General features: G+C 35.3%; 1 pseudogene; it reads left to right on the top strand.

Annotated features, from left to right (window-relative positions):
• The first annotated feature begins 7,988 nt into the window (after window positions 1-7,988).
• LOC103081652 (vacuolar protein sorting-associated protein 45-like) lies at window positions 7,989-21,246 on the top strand (annotated as a pseudogene).
• The last annotated feature ends 855 nt before the right edge of the window (window positions 21,247-22,101 follow it).

The following is a 22,101-nucleotide window of genomic DNA, read 5'->3' as shown; positions in this document are numbered from 1 at the left end:
ACCTTACACCGAAAGGAGCTAGAGAAAGAAGAACAAACAAAACCCAAAGTTAGCAGAAGGAAAGAAATCATAAAGATCAGAGCAACAATAAATGAAATAGAAACAAAGAAAACAATAGCAAAGATCAATAAAACTAAAATCTGGATCTTTGAGAAGATAAACAAAATTGATAAACCACTAGCCAGACTCATCAAGAAAGAGAGGGAGAGGACCCAAATAAATAAAATTAGAAATGAAAACGGAACAGTTACAACAGTCACTGCAGAAATACAAAGCATCCTAAGAGACTACTACAAGCAACTCTATGCCAATAAAATGGACAACCTGGAAGAAATGGACAGATTCTTAGAAAGGTATAATCTTCCAAGACTGAACCAGGAAGAAATAGAAAATATGAAAAGACCAATCACAAGTAATGAAATTGAAACTGAGATTAAAAATCTTCCAACAAACAAAAGTCCAGAACGGGATGGCTTCACAGGTGAATTCAATCAAACATTTAGAGAAGAGCTAACACCATTCTTCTCAAACTCTTCCAAAAAATTGCAGAGGAAGGAACACTCCCAAACTCATTTTATGAGGCCACCATCACCATGATATCAAAACAAGACAAAGATACTACAAAAAAAGAAAATTACAGACCAATATCACTCATGAATATCGATGCAAAGATCCTCAACAAAATACTAGCAAACAGAATCCAACAACATGTTTAAAGGATCATACACCACGATCAAGTGTGATTTATCCCAGAGATGCAAGGATTCTTCAATATATGTAAATCATTCAATGTGATACACCATATTAACAAATCGAACAATAAAAAACATATGATCATCTCAATAAATGAAGAAAAACTTTTGACAAAATTCAACACCCATTTATGATAAAAACTCTCCAGAGAGTGGGCATAGAGGGAACCTACCTCAATATAATAAAGGCCATATATGACAAATCCATAGCATACATCAGTCTCAATGGTGAAAAACTGAAAGCATTTCCTCTAATATCAGGAACAAGACAAGGATGTCCACTCTCACCGCTATTATTCAACAGAGTTTTGGAAGTCCTAGCCATGGCAATCAGAGAAGAAAAAGAAATAAAAGGAATACACATTGTAAAAGAAGAAGTAAAACTGTCAGTGTTTGTAGATGACATGATACTATACATAGAGAATCCTAAAGATGCCACCAGAAAACTACTAGAGCTAATCAATGAATTTGGTAAATTTGCAGGATACAAAATTAATGCACAGAAATCTCTTGCATTCCTATACACTAATGATGAAAAATCTGAAAGAGAAATTAAGGAAACAATCTCATTTACCATTGCAACAAAAAGAATAAAATACCTAGGAATAAACCTACCTAGGGAGACAAAAGCCCTGTATGCAGAAAGCTATAAGACACTGATGAAAGAAATTAAATATGATACCAAAAGATGGAGAGATATACCATGTTCTTGGATTGCAAGAATCAATATTGTGTAAATGACTATACTACCCAAAGCAATCTACAGATTCAGTGCAATCCCTATCAAATTACCAATGGCATTTCTTACAGAACCAGAGCAAAAATCTTAAAATTTGTAGGGAGACACAAAAGACCCCAAATAGCCAAAGCAGTTTTGAGGGAAAAAAATGGAGATGGAGGAATCAGACTCCCAGACTTCAGACTATACTACAAAGCTACAGTAATCAAGACAATATGGTCCTGACACAAAAACAGAAATATAGATCAATGGAACAGGATAGAAAGCCTAGAGATAAACCCACACACCTATGGTCAACTAATCTATGACAAAGGAGGCAAGGATATACAATGAAGAAAAGACAGTCTCTTCAATAAATAGTGCTGGGAAAACTGGATAGCTGCATGTAAAAGAATGAAATTAGAACACTCCCTAACACCATACACAAAAATAAACTCAAAATGGATTAGAAACCTAAATGTAAGACTGGACACTATAAAACTCTTAGAGGAAAACATAGGAAGTGTTAACACTCTTTGACATAAATCACAGCAAGATCTTTTTGGATCCACCTCCTAGAGTAATGGAAATAAAAATAAAAATAAACAAATGGTACCTAATGAAACTTAAAAGCTTTTGCACAGCAAAGGAAACCATAAACAAGATGAAAAGACAACCCTCAGAATGGGAGAAAATATTTGCAAACTAATCAATGGACAAAGGATTAATCTCGAAAATATATAAACAGCTCATGCAGCTCAATATTAAAAAAACAAACAACCCACTGTGATGCTTTTGCAAATATGTTCCTATAAAGGGTTTCATCTTCAAGGAATTCATGGAAAAGACTCTGACAAGTACAGGTTTCTGGTAACAGACTACACTGCTGAACTGAATGAATAAGCATTTTCAGAACTCTAATGGAAAACTGATGAATTCATAAAAGTGCTAACAGAAAATGAAAATGAAAAAAAAATTACATGGGACTGAGTGAACTGATGAGGATGATTATAATTTTTGTGACTATCTGTTTGAATAAAACAAAAAAAATCCCACAAGGACTCAGAGGCAAAAAATATACAAATCAATTTTCACTGCAGAGTAAAGGAGCTGTTACAGTGGAGGATTACTGGACTGAATGTCAATATTATGACATATTTTGAGTGTGTTTCGTGTTTGGTAAATGCAATCATTGTTGCTTTTGTTGTAGTCATCCATTTACAATGCATGGTGTCAGTTAATTTATCTCTTGTAAAAATAAAATACAGTGTGTGTGTGTGTGTGTGTGTGTGTGTGTGTGTGTGTGGAAAAAAAAAAACCCAATCCAAAAATGGGCAGAAGACCTAAATAGACATTTCTCCAAAGAAGACATACAGATAGCCAAGAAACACATGAAAAGCTGTTCAACGTCACTAATTATTAGAGAAATGCAAATCAAAACTACAGTGAAGTATCACCTCACACGAGTTAGAATGGGCATCACCTGAAAATCTACAAACAACAAATGCTGGAGAGGGTGTGGAGAAAAGGGAACCCTCTTGCACTGTTGATGGGAATGTAAATTGATACAGCCACTATGGAGAACAGTATGGAGGTTCCTTAAAAAACTAAAAATAGAATTACCATATAATCCAGCAATCCCACTACTGGGCATATATCCAGAGAAAACCATAATTCTAAAAGACACATGCACCCCAATGTTCATTGCAGCACTATTTACAATAACCAGGTCATGGAAGCAACCTAAATGCCCATTGACAGACGAATGGATAAAGAAGATGTGGTACATATATACAATGGAATATTACTCAGCCATAAAAAGGAATGAAATTGGGTCATTTGTTGAGATGTGGATGGATCTAGAGACTGTCATACAGAGTGAAGTAAGTCAGAAAGAGAAAAACAAATATCATATATTAATGCATATATGTGGAACCTAGAAAAATAGTACAGGTGAACCAGTTTGTAGGGCAGAAATAGAGACACAGATGTAGAGAACAAATGTATGGACCCCAAGTGGGGAAAGTGGCGGGGGGGGTGGGGATGGTGTGATGAATTGGGTGATTGGGATTGACATGTATACACTGAAGTGTATAAAATTGATGACTAATAAGAACCTGCTGTATAAAAAAATAAATAAAATACAATTCAAAAAATAAATTACAAATAACCTACTGCTGTCGTGTCCACTGTTATACAAACATACCTATAAAGTGTCTGATAGCATCAGCCAGGCCCTTGGACTGAATTATGTGTGCATTCCCTACCCTAATAACTATGAAAAGTTCTCAAAGAGAAGTTACAGTCATAACAAGGTGGTAGTCTAATTACCAGACAACTGTTTCCATTTTCTTTTAATAGCACCAAGAAAAATGGTGGGAAACTCATTGTTTTTATTCTAAATATTTTTATTTATATTCTACCTTGTTCTAGACTGATTTAAGGTAGCTTATAAAGATATATATTTACATTTATATAATTATTAAATGATATATAGTATTAAATTACATTTACATATATGGTATTAAATTAAACATAGAGATGCAAGAATAAAGTGAAAACACATAAGTGAAAACACAAAATGAGAAGAGTACTAAAACTACATATCATAATTCCTATCTAGATATTTCCTTAAGTCAGATGACAAACTTTGTAGCTTTCTAGCAGCCAATTCAAAAGCAAAACTAAACAAAACTAAACAAGAAAACAACTAAACCCTATTCAGTTACATTCTTCATGTCACCCATAAGATTAAAACTGAGCAACTACTTAGCCACAATACAATTCTTTCAGATTCTAATAAAAAGAATACTGTGTAATGTCATGAACTCTATTCACCACAATATTCTTAGCATAGAAACAAAAATTAGTTTTATAATACTCTTAGTATGCCCCTCAATACTGGAAAATGGCACCAATGACTATTCAATAAAAACAATTTTATGTGGGGGAAGCAGTGTTGAAATTATTTATACCAAGCTCTAAGATAATGTTTTTAAATATCTGACAACACTTTGTGAATTATTGAAATGGCTCTGTGGCAATTTCACATTATAAAGTACCTAAAAGTTGAAATCATAGACATAAAAATATATTATTACTTAGTACCATAATAAGTTTTTAATAAGCATAGTATTACTTAGTGCAATAGTAAGTTTTTAATAAATAATGGGAATGAAAGAAAACCCTACTACTAACTGTTAACTTAGGTAAAACCCATAGCTTAATGACTCCTATATTTAACTAACCATAAAACTCAAGTGATAATATGTTTCCTCCCACCGACTTTAAAAGGAATTTGTGATTACAAATATGGTATCATCAGGCTTTTATTGGACATGTGTGTTATATAACTATTAGTGACAATTCAACTGTAACGAATGTCTCTGGCCTCCACTGTGTTATCATCTAGCTCTTTATTAAGTTCCCAGCCAGGTATGATGCGGCACAGGAAACTACAAACTGAGATTTAGGTTGGCACTCTGCCTGACGTTTAGAAATTTACAGTCACAGATAGATGGGGTGCAAAAAATTTAAAGATATTATTAAGTAATTAGTATGGGTCTATAGAATTATAAAGTGAGCTACTTTAACACTTAATTACACTAACATATTTGCTTTATTTTCTTCACACTCTTTGCAGCTCAAGATAATAAGTCAAAATGATCTGAGTAAGCAATTTTAAAAGCAGCAGTTTCCCACAGAAACATTGACAAGAGACACCGTTGCAGCTAGTCATAGGGAATTGTATGCACTTTAAAATGTGGAAGGAAAAAAAAAGCATTAACAGGGAGTGTGTGACTATGTTGTGGCTGTAGTATCAGAAGAAAAAAATGGTTGAGAAACCTGAGCTAGAGACACTCTCGAAGCTGCTAATGTATAGCAGTCACTTTTAGAAAAATTTTTTGTAACATTAGATATCTTTCTACCAAATATTTCTCATGACTTTGTCTAGATGCCTCTTATGAAAGTTGGCATGATATGGTGGAAATAACCCTGAACTGGAAGACCAGTGACCTGTGTCTCCATCTTAGAACTTTTATTGAAAGACTAAGTCCTTTCATCTAAGTCCTAAGTTTCTCAGCTGAGAAATCTGAGAGCATATTCAACATCACGGAAGTTCCAGCATCCTGTAACCCCCAACTTAAATGATGCGAAGTATGCTCTCATTTTATTCATGAAAACAATGAGAATTTTAATTGATCTAGCTGCTCTTTAGTTTCCACCAAAGCTCGCCTTCCATGCCTCAAATAACCTAAAAATGCTGAACATTATTATAATTAAAATTTAGCATTTTTTAAACAATCAACTTTAACATAATTTTTCACGTTATTTTTCTGATGGCTACATGCCAGATCATTTGGAATGGTCAAATTAAGAGTCTGCAAGTCATTTGAAATAATCCAAGTTTCATATGAGGAAGTCATTAAGTTTCTTGACTACTTGCATCCTAAGCCAGTTTTTAAATTCCTAGACTTGTAAAACTGCATTTTGTGCAAGCCACTGATGGGCCTTAAAATTGGAGTGTGACAGCTGCAACATGTGCTAGACTGTGTGGTGTCCTCCTGGCTGCTGTTTCCCTAGCAAGTACTGTAAGCCATACACAAAGGATCCCTCAGATAATCTAGAAATTTCTGTATATAATAAAACCCTATCTGAATTAATTTAGCAATGAGGGACAACTGGAAATGTATTGACTCTTGTTAGTGTTTGTATTATTCTTCCAAAAGAGGGATTTCTTGATTAATGAATTTCCTGCCTCAGTTGCTGACCTATAATATAATGGAAGTATTGAGTCTTAACTTTTACATGGAACACAAATTTGTGAAGTTGATCATTATATATTTACTTAATATAAATATATTTACTTAATTATACTTTAATATATTGGCATTTTAATAATAACAGTGAAATATGCTCAGATTCATATTAGAATAAGGTAGAATTTACTGTGCAAATACCATAAAATTATAAAAGTATTATTTTATCTAGGGCTTCCCTGGTGGCGCAGTGGTTAAGAATCCACCTGCCAATTCAGGGGACATGGGTTCGAGCCCTGGTCCAGGAAGATCCCACATGCTGCGGAGCAACTAAGCCCGTGCGCCACAACTACTGATCCTGCGCTCTAGAGCCCATGAGCCACAACTACTGAGCCCATGTGCCGCATCTACTGAAGCCCGTGCGCCTAGATCCCGTGCTCCGCAACAAGAGAAGTCACTGCAATGAGAAGCCTGTGCACCGCAACGAAGAATAGCCCCCTCTTGCCCTAACTAGAGAAGGCCATGAGCAGCAACGAAGACCCAACACAGCCAAAAATAATAAATTTATTTTAAAAAGTATTATTTTATCCAAAAGGGCTAAATATTTTCTGTCCATGTCTTTAATTCATATCTAAATGCTGATGGCTACCAAATCTATAAATACAGATTACTTGTCTAAACTTCAGACCCATATACTCATCTGCCTACTGTTCATCACAACAGGATATACCTCTGATCACTCGAACTAAGCATGTCTGTGCTACAGACTCATAGGTGCCTATCCCAAATATTTTCCTTAATAATAGAATCTTTGATTTTTGGTTGAGCATATGGCCCCCTGGAAAATAGAATAATGTCCTTTATCCATGACTCTCCCTATGAATATAAGTTCTGACCAATGGAGTCTCTATTCCATCAGGTAGAATCCTGATGTGCTAGTTGGAGCTCTGGTAACCATACTAAACCATGATTGGGAGGATATATGTTCATGTTGATAGGACAGCACAGCAGTAGAAGCCTAGATTCCTAATTACTTGGTAAACCTCCCTATCAGCCCCTACCTGACTATCTCCAGACTTGTTTTACATTAAACTGAAATAAAATGACATTTTATGTAAGCCACTTTATCCTAAGCTTCCTGTCACTCATATCTAAGCTGATACTATTGCAATATGCAAAACAGATTAGTTGCAATCAGGGTAAATTGTGATTTTTTATGTAATTATCTTTGGGAGAAGAGGACATTCAAGAAATATATTTACTTAATAAAATATTTTTACTTAATATTTTCTAGCTGCACAATTTTGAGATACAAGTAATAAATCTGATACTAATAAATAAGGAGACCAAGTTTTCATCGACGATCTCATTGTAAAAAGTTCTAGACTTTAAGAAAATGACTTCTATTTTCTTGCTTAGTGGATATAGGTGTGGTCTTTTGCGTCAAACAGCTTGGGTTTCACCCCAGCTCTACCTCTTACTAGCTAGATGGCTCCAAGCAAGTTACTCACCTTCTCTAAGTCTACATTTCCCCTCCCGTAAATGGGCATAATGATAGAACCTAACTATAGGGTTCTTCTAAGGATTAAATGGAATAACACTTACGGAGCAATTGGCATTATACCAAGTACACAGTACATGCACAGCAAATGTTGGCTTTGTCATTATTCCTACTTCATAATGAGGAATTAATTTGTTTTCAAAACAGGTTGAAAAATCCCTCAAATTGCCTCATGTGACTAAGGAGATAAGGAGAAGATGGAACAGGTGAGGCTCCCAAGCCTTATTCCCACTCCACCCGGAGCAACACTGCTTCACGCAGCAGGGGTTTGCATTAGCCTTATGTGTGAAAGGGATTCAACTGGTAAAGAAAATGTGTAAAACTACTCATCTTTGGACCTTTTTAGCTCTAAGAATCTATACATCAAGCCAATGGTCAGCCATGACGTATAGTTTTGTGCAAGGACTTAGAACTCTACTTAAGAAGCCCATTGTATATATGTGCCACATCTTCTTTATCCATTCATCTGTTGATGGACACTTAGGTTCCTTCCATGTCCTGGCTATTGTAAATAGAGCTGCAATGAACATTTTGGTACATGACTCTTTTTGAATTATGGTTTTCTCTGGGTATATGCCCAGTAGTGGGATTGCTGGGTCATATGGTAATTTTATTTTTAGTTTTTTAAGGAAGCTCCATACTGTTCTCCATAGTAGCTGTATCAATTTACATTCCCACCAACAGTGCAAGTCAGGACATGGAAGCAACCTAAGTGTCCATCGACAGATGAATGGATAAAGAAGATGTGGCACATATATACAATGGAATATTACTCAGCCATAAAAAGAAATGAAATTGAGTTATTTGTAGTGAGGTGGATGGACCTAGAGTCTGTCATACAGAGTGAAGTAAGTCAGAAAGAGAAAAACAAATACCGTATGCTAACATATATATATGGAATCTAAGAAAAAAAAAAGGTCATGAAGAACCTAGGGGTAAGATGGGAATAAAGACACAGACCTACTGGAGAATGGACTTGAGGATATGGGGAGGGGAAAGGGTAAGCTGTGACAAAGTGAGAGAGTGGCATGGACATATATACACTACCAAACGTAAAATAGCTAGCTAGTGGGAAGCAGCCACATAGCACAGGGAGATCTGCTCGGTGGTTTGGGACCACCTAGAGGGGTGGGATAGGGAGGGTGGGAGGTAGGGAGATGCAAGAGGGAAGAGATATGGGAACATATGTATATGTATAACTGATTCACTTCGTTATAAAGCAGAAACTAACACACCATTGTAAAGCAATTATACTCTAATAAAGATGTTAAAAAAAAAAAGAATCCCAAATCTAGCTTTGCTGTTGAATCCAGTAATATATATCCAAGTGCTTAATTACAACTTGAATGTACTATAAGGTTTGAAAGATTGGTTTGAAATATTTTAGATGTATTATTTATTATCTTTGGTATTTTCTGGACTAGGAAAGTTTAGACACAAGGGTTAAGCTAATTGTTTAAAAAGAAAGGAAAGTTATCTCTGCTTAACCAAGGGGAGCACTTGTGTTTCCAGGGATCATGATGTAGTGGAAGCAGCAGGGAGTATTAGAAAGTTCAGGACCAGAGTTAGAAATGTATGTCAAACTCCAGTTCTACCAATCACTTACTCAGAGATTTGGAAATCTGTCTTCCTAATCTTTGGTTTTCCTATCTGTAAAATCATGATAATATTAAAATTGTCTGCCTCACAGTTGTTGATAGGTATCAAATAAGAATATATGTTGGAATTATGTGTAAAGAACATATATATGTGTATATACATATATATCCTACTATATATACCCTCTCTGAATTTTGCTGTGATCTGCTAAGCTTTTAATGTGCAATAACCAATTTTTAAAAGTCCATATAATTCTATACAAATTCAAATGGTAATAGGAATAACAGTAACAACATTTCCTGGGTCAGGTAGACACCTGTGTTGGTTTAACTCTTCTACTTGACAACATTGGACTCGGTACACAGGTGAACTGGGAGGACAGATTCGAGCTTTAGTATTGACTGACTCACCCATTCCTGTGACCACATGCAAACTACCTAATCTTTGACTGTGGTATCCCTTAATTTATAAAACACAGAGATACTTCCTGTCTACAAGCCTCAGAGGTCTACTTAGAAGATTATCCATTGAACAATAACATTGTTCCTTGTAAATATAACTTTTATATCTTTTAACGCAATAAGACAGTTAAATCAGCATAGCAGTAGCATCACCTAGGTAGATAAAGGAGGAATTGTGGGGATGGTACAGTATTGTGATCAAGAGCATGGGTTGGAGTCAGATAGACCTGGGTTAGTTCCCAGTTCTGCCATTATCACCTCTAGGCAAATACTGTCTGAGCCTCAGTTTCCTCATCTGTGAAATGGGTATAATAATATAACCATTGTTTGTTATAAAGATTAAATGCACATGCTATTTTAGAACAATAGTTGGTACACAGTACATGTGAAACAAATGATAGCAATTATTATTTGTTCTGCACTGACTCATAGCTCAACTTTAAACAGAGTGCTAAATCCTTCTGTATTTGCTTTTGCAGCTTCAAAAAAAAGACATCATCTGACATCTTCAGATAAAAGGTTGAAAGACTGTAAGATAGAATTTAATGGTGACTGATACTTTGGATTCCCCTAAACTTAGTTCTATCATCTCAGAATTACTATTGTAAAAATCTCAGAAATTGCTCAACCATGCAGGCCATATATGTACCTGGGAGAAGGTTTGGCTTGCAGGTTCTGGCATGACCTGGTATGTCTGCAGCCCATTTTTTCTCAACCTCTTAAAACTTTCCTACCCTCTAATCCACTCATTTCAAACCTATCAAATTATGCTTGAAACCATGAGAACATTCTCCACAATTCTTATCCACCATCTTCGATGAGAATATGTCCAAAGGAGTGTGCTTTGAGACGTACTTAGTGGAGTTCCTCTAAAATCTAACCCTGATAAAGCCATGAAACACAGACAGACACTCATTTCACCACCGACCATCTTAGAAGACCTGCTCCACAACTGCCCAAGAGCCCCATCCTCAAGAACAAAAGCATCAGGCATAATTATAAATCTCAGGGCTGACAAGGAAGCACATGATGTTGCTTTTTTTCTTGAATGTTTCTATTTATTCCCTTATTATATTGGAAGCAATTATATTTTTTGAGGAAAGCAGACAATAATGAAAAAATAACAAAGGTTCACTAGACAGTTATAATTATTACACACTGATGAATTCCTTCCATGAAATGCTGCACTAAGATGAACTTGATTTTAACGCAATAGCAAATATTGCAATCTTTTTTAGAAAACAGTGATGATATAATTGAAGTGCTGTACTCTCAGTCACTGATCACCTTTGAGATAGTGCGGAAAAGTTAGGTCATGTTCTTATCTTGTTTAAATACAGAGACAGTTTTAAGAAAATTATATAACGGTAGTCTGTGCATTCTTCAAAACATTTGTAAAGACCTGTCAATGAAAGTAAAATTATACCACCACCCTTCCTCCGTCAACATATATGTGCATTCTTTCATATTAACCTGTATTGACCTGTTTCTTTGCCTATACATTATAAAAACATGTATGCCTACACATACATACACATTTTCTCTGTGTGTGTATATGCATGTGTGCACGTTTTCCATTTCTCTGTTAGAGGGCAAACTTTCCAAAGACTCTTCTTTTAGCTTCCCACACATGATAAGACAGTGTGTTACAGTAGAAAGAACATAGACTTTAAAGCCAGAAATGCCAAGGTCAGGTTCTAGATCCAACACTTACTAACCCTGGACAATCTGAGCTGCAGTTATTTCATCTTTTTAAGGAGAGAGAACAATAATGGTTTCTCAAAGTATTGCCAAAATTCAATCAGATAACATTTTACAAAATGTGCAATACATAATAGGTGCTCAACAAAGTTTTCTTCCATACAGAACTTAGTACACAATGAGAACTCACTAAAAGTTGTTACATGGACCAGGACTGATTTTAGCTGAAGGAGAAGTGAGGCACAGCATTAAACGCTTGGAACACTATCATAAAGCAACTCTGGACCTGCACCTCAGTAGAGGGACCCTTCAGTATCATTATCTATTGACTAATTTCAGGGCAAAAAGGAAGAGGTTGCTACAATAGATTAATTTTACATTGAGATTTTTCCCTGTAAACAAATAGATTCTTAATCCAAATAAGACCACCCTCCCTGTCTGACACAAACTACCCAAATTATGTCTGTATCCTCCCTTCAGTTTTCCAGACATTCTGAAATTATCCTCTTTTCCTTAATCATCACTATGTTGCATAAATGACTACTCTTCTCCCTTGGAGGAAAAGGCAAACTGCGAGAGAACACCTCCCATTGAGGTATAATTATACCAGTTTAAATAAAACAAAGAGCTACCACTTCAAAAACTGACCTATTTCATTTCCACTTTAATTTCTTTCTATCTTACAAGTTCCTTTTTTTATGGCTTTGTACTGTATCAGTTCTTCTCAAACTGTACAGTAAATAAGAATTACCTTGTGTAACTATTAGTACAATTCCCATGCCTCAACCAGAGATTCATGGGAATTTCTTGGATGGGAACTGGACTTTTCTGTTTTTAATAAGTACCCAGTGAATCTAATGGAGGGGGTCCATGGGTCACATGTTGAGAGATAATGCTTACCCTATGAAGTAAAAATTAAAGTTGTCCATTTTATTTCATTTGAATATTACTCAGTTTACCTTCATCTATCTAAACATGTGTAGATATTAATGTCTACAAATTTGGTCTGCTGTCAGTGGTTGCTGGTTGTCAGTAGTTGCTGGTGAATACAGGTGGCAGACATTCCTATCAATAATAAATATATTTAACAAACATATTCTTCTCAAATCTCTTCCCTATAAACTTATACCTGAAAAAGTCTTCTTTAACCTTCTGTTGTATGTGTTTTTATAAAATTAATGTGTTGATTTCTTCATATTCAAAGGATAGTATAAAATCAGAGTTTGTAGAAAATGATAGCATCTGAAGAATAATGTTTACCTGGTCCAAATTTCTTCTAACCTTTAAATTATAACATAGTGTTTTTCATTTAGAACAGGTGGAGTGAGGAAGGGGCTATCAAAAATTTGGTCAAAGAGGAAGGAACATGCCATTTGATAAAACTCTCCACCTGTTTCTGATATGCCTTCCCAGTTATGAGCAAATGGCCTTAAAAAGAAATTGCCTATATATCTCAATATACCTATTTTTTCAAAGCATTCTTGTTTGTACACTTATTCCAGCAAATGTGCTAATAAATTTAATCCTTTTCACTCTAGCCCATTCTCTGAACATCTCCTAGTCTGACTCAAACATCGATATGCTCCACTTTGTGTACAATTTTTAGATCAGGAAGGAGTTTTTTGTTTGTTTGTTTTTCCTTGAGAGGTATCTTCCATCTACTCTGAAGCAAGACTGAAAACATCTTTGCTTCAAATTAGAGACTATACTCAGGAAAATTTGTTCCAATACCTCCAAATTATAACTCCCCTACACAAACTCCAGACTCACTCAGATTTAGCATAGACAAAGCCTGAAATCAATTTAGAATCTTGAGTTTTGATAGAAATTATATGTTTAAATAAAAGCACTGTTTTCTATAGTAATATTCTTAAAGATAATCCAGGTAAAAAGGGTAGGACATAAAACCATCATGGATTATAGAGAAGTACCTGCAGAAGGCAGGAAGCCTTGAAAAGTCTGATTTAATTTGTGATGTCTGTAGCTCTTAGTTGATTCATCAACAAATATAGAGAGTATTAAATTTCTCATGAGGACTATGTAGAACTTTCTTCCTATCAACTACAGAGCCTGAGTGTTTTTCACTATTAAGATTCCATTAGAAGCTTTATAATTTTCAAACTGTTTTCTTCTCAAAACAGAAATTAACTAAAAAGAGCATGCCAATATCTCAATCAGAGAAAGTGAATTTTAACATGAAGATAAAATTATTTTCAGAGCCCAAACTGGTACACTGAAATCTTGTTACTGTTTAGTTTCTAACTTTTAAAGAAAACAACCTCAGAATAATTATGACTTCTCTATTAGAGAAGTTGATTGTGGCCAGGTACATCATTGGATTTATTTTAAAAATCCAACTATAATAATTTAATCACATTGCCTTCTTAAATTGTTTCTTGTTCTTTTAAAACATATATGTATATTTTAGTTTATACTATTTACTTACAGAAAGAAGTGTAAGTTTGATTTTCATGGCTTTAGATTTTTTTCTGATGTATAATTTTGAGTATTAAATATAATATAATATAATATAATATAATATAATATAATATAATATAATAAACTTGGAACAAATAAAACCCAAGCTAAAAACACATTCTATTTTTCTCAAAGCAAAACAAACTAAAAGACTGTTGTTAAACACCATGTGCCTTTATCTTTTGTTGAACTCTTCTGAAAGTACATAAACATTTGGGATGGGTCACAAGAGGACGGGGAACACTAGTATAGACAGAAAAGAAACCTATTTCTTGACATAATTTCATGTTAAATATTAAAAGTATTTTTCCACATTAAGCAAATAATAAATTGGAGATCTACACATTCCTTAGTGTGGTTCATGCCACTTTAAACAAGTTAACTTAAGACAAAGGAAAAGAGAAGAAAACTCACCGATACATTGCTGACCAGCAAGGAATGATCCTGTGGAGACCGAGGTCTGCCATCAAGTGTATGTATCCAGGCTCTATCAGTAACTTTGTAGGCTAGACTGAGGTGAAGAAAGAAGTCACTGATGATCTAACTAGAACCAGTCTGACAAGTCTTGGCTAGTATGATGGGAACTGTCTGACTAGTAAGATGAAGTCAAATTTTATAAGGAGGGAGAGAACATCAATAATACAAGCACTTCCTAGGAGTGGGAACTTAAAATCTATTGTCTTCTGATTATAATGATTTCAAAATGTTAATATAAACCAGATTTTTTCAATAAAAGTCAGATGTTTAAATCTAGAAGAAAACTTTTTTTAAATCATCTTGCTCAGCTTCTTCATGTTTCCAATGAAGAAACTGAGGTTTAATTAAGTTAAATTGGTCAAAATCACATAGTTAATGCTTCTATATAGGACTAACACCTATTTTTTTTAAAACTAATCTGACATGCTTTCCACTCTACCATGCATATTATAAAAGTTTTACTTTGGTATTTACTATAAGTCAGCTGTTGAAAATACAGCAGAGATTAGAAAAGCATTAATATCTCAAAATTATGTGCCACCGTTCTACTAGAAAAGTCAAGTAGTTTGCAAATATTAACCCCCAATTAAGACAGTGTGTTTCTTTTACTATGGTGGAGACAGGCATATCAGCCAACACTGAGGCATTACTACCTTATTTCTGAAATGATAATAACCTAGTTTTTTAAAATGTGTGCCAACACATGTATATGAAAATATCTGTGTATTTGTGTCAGGTATAATCTTTAAATTGTCTCCCCTAATCCCCATAAACTAGATTAGGTGTTTCTCCTCTGTGTTCTCATGGTATCATAACACTTACCATAATGTACTAGAATTTTTTATTTTTATCTCAACCCCAGCAGACTGTGAATTCTTAACAGACTAACTTTATTCCTAAGACATATGGGCTCTCAAAAATATGCATGGAAAAGAGAAAGGGAATGAAGGAGGAAGGGGGTATGTATGACCAGTCCTAAAAATCACCATAAAGACAAATAAATATTGTTGAATACTACTACACAGCCATTTAGCCAATGGCTCATCTGAACAGATGTAGAAGTTGGAATCCATACTGAAGTGTGGGACTAGGCTGCCAAGAATTGGAATCATTCTCTAACAGTAACTCAAGAAACCTCTACGTTGGGGCACACTGTACTTAGGACTAGAGAGAGCATCACATCTACCCTTTTTATTAGCCAAGAGATCCCTTAACACTGAAGAATAGCATGGATATTTACTTGAAGTTATTCAATATATAGTATCATGTTTCTGTCTACTCACTTGAAAGTACAATTTAGCCAGAAATAAAGAAGCAATAATGAAGTAAAAACTTTCAGGTTATGAGATTAATCTGTTCTTGTTATATAGCCTTTAAAAAATGAAATCCTCATTAATGAAATGTTAATAATGGCTTGACATACTATATTCTACTTCATATTAATATTTTATGAAAATATTGATTATACTCTTGCTTTCAAAGGAAGACATATTCTTCCTCAGAGTGACTTTGGGCCAAGACTTGTCAGACTCATTTTAACAGAACCCCATGACTCTTTCTCTTTACCAAAATCCAGACTCCAAACTCAATTCCTTCATATGGTCCAGTTACTTAAGTTTATGTATACCTGAACATGTAAATGAAAAAAAATGAGAGGGCTTTCATTAATTTTTTAAAAACCCTATGAATATAAGCTAGAAATTATAAAAAAACAGAGACTAAGGATACATAAATAGAGGATGAGTGGATGTCGGTCAAAATATAACCATAATGATTTCCTTCCTAAATAAAAGGCCTTCATTCACCCTATGCAAAAAGCATTAACAGTGTGTATCATCAAATTTCATGATATTACTTACCTTTTAATAGAAATTTGAATAACAGGGAAAGAAGGAAGAATGAAACATTATACAAAATTATCCACGGAATGGAGCCTTTCATGCACTCAAGGTATTTCTTTAATAGTCATTCTTAGAAATTAGAACACTCCCTAACACCATACACAAAAATAAACTCAAAATGGACTCAAGACCTAAATGTAAGACTGGACACTATAAAACTCTTAGAGGAAAACATAGGAAGAACACTCTTTGACATAAATCACAACATCTTTTTTGATCCACCTCCTAGAGTAAGGAAATAAAAACAAAAATAAACAAATGGGACCTAATGAGACTTCAAAGCTTTTGCACAGCAAAGGAAACAATAAACAAGACCAAAAGACAACACTCAGAATGGGAGAAAATATTTGCAAATGAATCAACAGACAAAGGATTAATCTCCAAAATATATAAACAGCTCATGGAGCTCAATATTAAAGAAACTAACAACCCAATCCAAAAATAGGCAGAAGACCTAAATAGACATTTCTCCAAAGAAGACATACAGATGGCCAAGAAATACATGAAAAGCTGCTCAACATCACTAATTATCAGAGAAATGCAAATCAAATCTACAATGAGGTATCACCTCACACCAGTTGGAATGGGCATCATCAGAAAATCTGCAAACAACAAATGCTGGAGAGGGTGTGGAGAAAAGGGAGCCCTCTTGCACTGTTGGTGGGAATGTAAATTGATACAGCCACTATGGAGAACAGTATGGAGGTTCCTTAAAAAACTAAAAATAGAATTACCATATAATCCAGCAATCCCACTACTGGACATATATCCAGAGAAAACCATAATTCTAAAAGACACATGCACCCCAATGTTCATTGCAGCACTATTTACAATAACCAGGTCATGGAAGCAACCTAAATGCCCACTGACAGATGAATGGATAAAGAAGATGTGGTACATATATACAATGGAATATTACTCAGCCATAAAAAGGAATGAAATTGAGTCATTTTTTGAGAAATGAATAGATCTAGAGACTGTCATACAGGGTGAAGTAAGTCATAAAGAGGAAAACAAATATCATATATTAACGCATGTATGTGGAACCTAGAAAAATGGTACAAATGAACCGGTTTGCAGGGCAGAGGTTGAGACACAGATGTAGAAAACAAATGTATGGACACCAAGAGGGGAAAGCCATGGGGGAGTGGGGATGGTGGTGTGCTGAATTGGGCGATTGGGATTGACATGTATACACTGATGTGTATAAAATTGATGACTAATAAGAACCTGCTGTATAAAAAAATAAATAAAACAAAATTAAAAATTAAAAAAAAAGTCATTCTTAGAGTTATGGGACACCAAAACAAAGCCAATTAGTTTTAAATTAATTGATCTCTAAGGGGGAAAAATAGTATCTTAGAGCAAAAATTTGTCTTTCATTCAAATATTTATTTTCTTTATACTGTTTTTCTGAAATCATAAATTTTATTCTGCAATCCTTTGCCCTAAACTGTGGTGTGAAGAAACTGTATTCAGAGTTATCCACCTCTTTGTTTCTGAGATACGACAATCTGTCTTACCTGTGTCCTTCTGTGCAATGTGGAAGCAGAGTCAGGAGGAATATATTTGTGGATTCGAGTCTCTTAGAAACCCACAGTAGATATGTCACATTGCATAACTAGTAAAATAGCAACTAGACCATAGGCATTTTTACTAGCCAACAAACTATTCCATAGTTCTTTACATATTTAGCAGTGTCATAGCAATGAAGCATCTGATGGCCACAAGGATGAGTATGCTAAAGAGGTATAGTGCCAGTGTGGCTAGTCATGGGTTGTTCAAGTCCCCTGGCTTGAACCAAGTTCTTTTATGCCTGATAATATCAATGCATGGATGCTTAAGGATAGTAATCTGATTAATTTACAGAAACCCTCAAAGTTATACCTAGATTATATCTCTGTAATGCTAAAGAGATCCTTTCATTGGCCAGTTTATTGGGTTGTACATGACAAACAGACCAATGTTAAACTAGTGAATGTGTAAACATAGCTATATTGTCATTTGTGGATCCATTTCCTCCTATCATGTATTGTTTTGAAGGTACCCATGCACCTTAGTTTGTTTAAGCTGAGAAAACAAAGAACATTAATATAATATAATATAATTAATATAATTAATTAACCTTTGGCCTCTATTTCAGCAAAAAGAGATCATGCAGATCTCCTCTGAAGAACAAGCTATCACCATTCTGTCACTCTCCTTTATCTAATTTTCTTAGCAAAAATGTGATTTGTTTTTGACCAGCCTATCTGTCCCTGTTTTTGAAATCCTTTTTTTATCTCCCCTAAACATTTTTTATTGAATGTCATCATGTAGTGGTTGTTTCTCAGTCCCATCTTGTCCATTGTTTTGCAGTGGAAGAGACCATCTCAGCCAAACTATCATTGGCTTTTAACCTGGTATTGCACTCATAGGGTTGGCAGAGTTGATTCCAGGATGCAGCCACAAGCATGGGGAAGAGGCTGTAGATAACTTCCTGCACTTCAGCTGGTTGGAGAGTACCACTCCCACTCTGAACAACATTTCACCTTCCCTCCAAAGAGTGTACTGTACTTGAAGCAAAACAGTTACACACAAATGGCTATGCATAGAATTGTTTGCCAAAGAAATTTCTGGCCCTTCCCTTTCCCTTAACTGCCTTAGGGAAGAATCTTTTCTCTAGCTTAGTTTCCACATGATGTTGTTTTTGAGAAAGGAGACTGGGACAAGAAATCTGTCATGTAGTTAAGCAGGCAAGAAATATTATTAATCCAGTTTTGTTTGAGAGTTGTTTGTCCATATGATTTTTTAAAAGTCAAGTTTATTTTCACAAAACCTTTTTTTTTCTGAAATTCCTTTTGGGGTAATATTTAAAATGAGAGATTTTAACTCTGTAAAATGCATAGGGAATAAAGCATTCCAGTGTACACAGAAAAGGCAAATTTTTAATCAAATAAAGTTTTATAAAATGAAAAACAAAGTCCTCTATAAGATGTTTTGCACCTGCTATAACTATCTCCTATGCTAGGGATAGTTTTCCTGGCCATTGACATGAGGATCTGCTAAGCTTTACAATACATAGTGATACATATAACAAAAACCAGAGATATGGTTTTTACAATTGAAAGACAATAACAATGCTAAAACAATCTTTATTGTTTAATGTATTGGGATATACAGTATAGACTAGTTAATGTAGTTAAACTAGTGAGTGAATGAGGATAACATTTTTGGACCCATTTTAATTTTAAAACATTTTTTAAAATTAGTCTTTAAAAACATTTTTAAGAGTTATCAGGCTGCCAGTGTCCTTGCCCCCATGGTGAGCCACAGCCACCCTCTGCCTCTGCAGGAGACCATCCCACACTAGCAGGAGAATGTGGATTATCTGATTCAGGAGCTCCGAAGACCCAAATACAATATATATTTTATTTATTTCAGTAATGTGGTCAGCAAGAGTGATGTGAAGTCATTAGCTGAACCTGATGAACAGGAAGTTGTGGCTGAGGTTCAGGAATTTTATGGTGATTACATTGCTGTGAATCCACATTTGTTTTCCCTCAATATTCTGGGTTGATGCCAGGGTCGAAATTGGGATCCAGTCCAACTATTCAGAGCAACTCAAGGACTGACAGCTCTCCTTTTATCTCTGAAGAAATGTCCCATGATTCATTACCAGCTTTCATCAGAGGCTGCAAAGAGACTTGCAGAATGTGTTAAGCAAGTGATAACTAAAGAATATAAACTGTTTGAATTGTGGCAGACTGAGGTTCCTCCCTTGCTACTTATTTTAGATTGCTGTGATGATGCCATCACCCCATTGCTAAACCAGTGGACATATCAGGCCATGTCCATGAACTACTGGGCATAAACAACAATCGGATTGATCTTTCCAGAGTGCCAGGGATCAGTAAAGACATGAGAGAGGTGGTCCTATCTGCAAAAAATGATGAATTATATGCTAACAGTGTGTACCTGAACTTTGCTGAGATTGGTAGCAACATAAAGAATCTCATGGAAGACTTTCAGAAGAAGAAACCAAAAGAACAGCAAAAACTAGAATCAATAGCAGACATGAAGGTCTTTGTTGAGAATTACCTACAATTCAAGAAGATGTCTGGTACTGTATCAAAGCACATGACAGTGGTTGGAGAGCTGTCTCGGTTGGTCAGTGAGTGGAATCTGCTGGAGGTTTTGGAGGTTGAGCAAGAACTGGCCTGTCAAAATGACCATTCTAGTGCTCTCCAGAATGTAAAGAGGCTCCTGCAGAACCCCAAAGTGATAGAGTTTGATGTTGCATGCCTGGTGATGCTTTATCCTCTACATTATGAGCGACACAGCAGCAATAGCCTACCAGGATTATGATGGACCTTAGGAATAAAGGTGTTTCTGAGAAGTATCGAAAGCTTGTGTCTACAGTTGTTGAATATGGTGGTAAACAGGTCAGAGGAAGTGACCTCTTCAGCCCCAAAGACGCTGTGGCTATTACCAAACAGTTCCTCAAAGGATTGAAGGGAGTAAAATATGTATATACTCAGCATCAGCCTTTCTTACATGAGACCCTGGACCATCTCATCAAAGGAAAGCTTAAGGAAAACCTGTATCCTTATCTAGGCCCCAGCACACTCAGAGACAGATATCAGGATATCATTGTGTTTATAATTGGAGGAGTCACCTATGAAGAGGCTCTAACAGTTTATAACCTGAACCGTACCACTCCTGGAGTGAGGATTGTCCTGGGGGTAACCACTGTTCATAACACGAAAAGTTTCCTAGAGAAAGTTCTGGCTTCTGGACTGCACAGCTGAAGCAAGGACAGCTCTCAAGTTACATCAGGGTTAGCAAGCAGAAGATGAAATGGTGATGGAGAGGTGAGAAGAATGGCGCAGCTTCCCCTCTTGCCTCGCTGCAGGCTTTCTCCACTGACCAGAGGGGTGTTGGAGAAGAGCCCTGGTTTTTGTACTTCTTGTTATAAACCATCTCCAGGTAGCCTGCTGATTCCTGAACTGTTGGCACAGACACCAAGACTCCAGTGGTGAGTTGAGAATAAGTCTGAGCCCATTTCAACCCACTTTTCTCATGTTTTCTTTATCAAATAAATAAATGTATTCCTTGTATTTGATAGCACAAAAAAAAGATGTATGAATTTCATGTTGAGGGATCACCTTTCAGTCTTCTGAACAGACTCTTCCTGAGATATGAATTAAATGTATTTATCTGCACTCTACCTCTTTACAAATAGACACCCCAAGATGTATAAATATATTGATAAAATAAGGATCAAATTCAAGAAAAACTACAAATGCAAATATACTATCTCTATATATTGTTTATACTTGCTTTCATAGAGCTGGCAATTTGGCTTTGAACTTCCTGGCAGTAAGGATAACAACAGAAACTTAGATAATTCTCATTATAGAAAAGAAAAAACTTTTTGGTCTAGCTTGATCTAAAGGTAGAACTTGAATTACCTTAACTAGGGATACTATGTTCCTTAGATGAACATTCCTAAATATCACTTCTCTCAGAAGACCTTATAAGAACAGAAAAGGAGATTCTGAGTTCATATCCTTGACAAAGGTCTGGAGAGTTAGGATTATGCATTGCTGATTGCGGGAAGATTAATTTACTTTGTTACACCAAAGAGGCAATTGACAATATTGATACTTTATCAAAACTGAGGAGCAGGAGGAAGCTTTACTTTTAAATAA

The sequence above is a fragment of the Lipotes vexillifer genome, unplaced genomic scaffold (assembly GCF_000442215.2).
Source record: "Lipotes vexillifer unplaced genomic scaffold, Lipotes_vexillifer_v1.1 scaffold1103, whole genome shotgun sequence".
NCBI classification, from domain to species: Eukaryota; Metazoa; Chordata; class Mammalia; order Artiodactyla; family Lipotidae; genus Lipotes; species Lipotes vexillifer.
Note: the sequence above shows the minus strand (reverse complement) of the source record. Positions and strands in the feature narration are given on the sequence as shown.